Source organism: Mus caroli, unplaced genomic scaffold, assembly GCF_900094665.2.
Source record: "Mus caroli unplaced genomic scaffold, CAROLI_EIJ_v1.1 scaffold_18015_1, whole genome shotgun sequence".
In the NCBI taxonomy this organism is placed as follows: domain Eukaryota; kingdom Metazoa; phylum Chordata; class Mammalia; order Rodentia; family Muridae; genus Mus; species Mus caroli.
Genome location: NW_018391419.1, coordinates 16030 through 18110, shown reverse-complemented (window position 1 = coordinate 18110; position 2081 = coordinate 16030). Strand labels below are relative to the sequence as shown.

The window sequence follows — 2081 nt, the reverse complement described above, 5'->3', positions numbered from 1 at the left end:
ATGGTTCCTGTCTGATCATATATGGGATAGATCAATCATTTTCCCTGAGGGAGAGGTTTTCCCAGTTCTGAGCATCTTTCTGAAATGATTGAAAACATGCTCGAAAATGTTCTTCTGCATCAACTAGCGAGTGCCTGGTTCACAGGACACAGCAAGAACTGAGTGGCTGCAGCATACGCCAAACTTAATGCAAAAGAAACTGTAAGACAACCTTTAAAATTAATCTGCTATTATTTGTTCTGCTTGAACCTTAACTATGGCATCAGAGACTTGCTAATCTGGAAGACTGTAGAGCCAGTGACCCCACGACTATGTGCAGACCATCTGAAGTACTTGAAAGAGTTTCTCATCTTCTATTGTTTTCTCTGAAAGCACGGGATTGAATAGGTCAAGGGACACACATCTCATCATGTCTTCTGGTAGGACTTCATAATAGGGGTAAGCATATGGCAACTGGCACAGCTCAGAGTATCGGTGGGACTGTTCTTACCCGGTGCCTAGCCCTTGGGGACAGCACTTAGGGGTTCACCTCTTAGGAATCACACTTCCCTTAGTTTTGGATGGCCTGGCCGTCCTGACACCCAGGACTCTCCTTTGAGGTACTGTTCANGGNTGNCTGTGGCTCTGGACTCTTCCTGGCCAGTCAGTTCCTAGTGCATCCTGGATGACATGGGACACCCCAGCTAGTTGTTCTTCTGAAGGAGCAGGGGACAGAGCCACAGCCTTGCCTAGGGAGGCTGCTGGNGCTGAAATTCTCCCCATTGATCCCTTCAGTGACTGAAACACTTGAAGCCACTGTGAAGAGGTTGGCTTTGCTCTGACCATGCTTCATTTCTGAGGATGCTGCCTTCATGGCACGTGATTTTCCATAGCTATGTGCTACAGGCTAGTCTGTCCAAGAAGGCTCAACTGAGGGGCTGGGGTTCCTCTCCTGACTTCTTTTCTTAAGACCACATGCTGTTTCTCCGGGTCATCTCCTTGTGACTGCTTTACACTGGCCAGACAAGCACCCAGGGTCCCTGTCCCAGCCATCATGCTTTGTGCCCTCTGATGCAGAGAGTGGGGTGAGGCCTATCAGTCAAGGATGGCCTTCAGTGGATCTCAATATGAACCTGCAAGCCACGTTGAACATCATGGACACCATGATGTAGAGGTAGGGAAAGTTGATGTGCAGCAGCCAAGCCAGGTCAAAGAATATGAGCAGTAGCCCCTTGCAGACGACCCCATAGGAGCGGGCAGCAGCTGAGGGCAGCAGCTGGACAGCCAGATCCGTGTAACAGAGCCAGGATGCTCCCACTACCTGGCTGCCCTCCCTCTCTGTGCCCCATTGCCTAAGACCTCCTCCCCCAGGGCCAGTGCTCAACGATCTCAGGGACCAAGGGACACCAGCAGGTTGGCAGGCCACTTGGGAGCTGAGTCTGCACATCACTCCCCACAAGCTACCACCTGCCTTCCCAGCTGGGCTTCAGAGCCTAAACGGAGAAATTTTTAATGATGTGTGAAAGTATGAGTTATAAAAGAGAAGAAATAGTAAATAAACAAATTTTGACTTTGTGTGTGTTGAATTACAAATGTACTGATTTTTTAAAAATATTTTGTATACTCATTTATTTGCTTTATGTATATCAGTACACTGTAGTTGTCTTCAGACACATGAGAAGAGGGCATCGATTCTATTGTAGGCGGTGTGAGCCACCATGTGGTTACTGCGAATTTAACTTTGGAAGAGCAGTCAGTTTTATTTTCATTTTCTATTCATTTATTTTTTTGTAGAACATGATTTTAATATTTTCAATTGTTAATATTCAATGAACAGAATAGTTATTTTAAGATATAGTTCCTTGTTATGTCTCCCTTTTCATTTCTGATTTTATTAATTTGGATACTGTCTCTGTGCCCTCTGCTTAGTCTGGTTAAGGAATTATCTGTCTTGTTGATTTTCTCAAAGAACCAGCTCCTGGTTTTGTTGATTCTTTGTATGCTTCCTCTTGTTTGTATTTGGTTGATTTCAGCCATGAGTTTGCTTATTTCCCATAGTCTACTCCTCTTGTACTTGCTTTTTTTTTTTTTTTTTTTTTTTT

The 2081-nt window shown here is 45.0% G+C and overlaps 1 pseudogene; it reads right to left on the bottom strand.

Annotated features, from left to right (window-relative positions):
* Positions 1–254: 254 nt before the first annotated feature.
* On the bottom strand, positions 255–1035 carry LOC110289174 (annotated as a pseudogene).
* Between the last annotated feature and the right edge of the window lie 1046 nt (positions 1036–2081).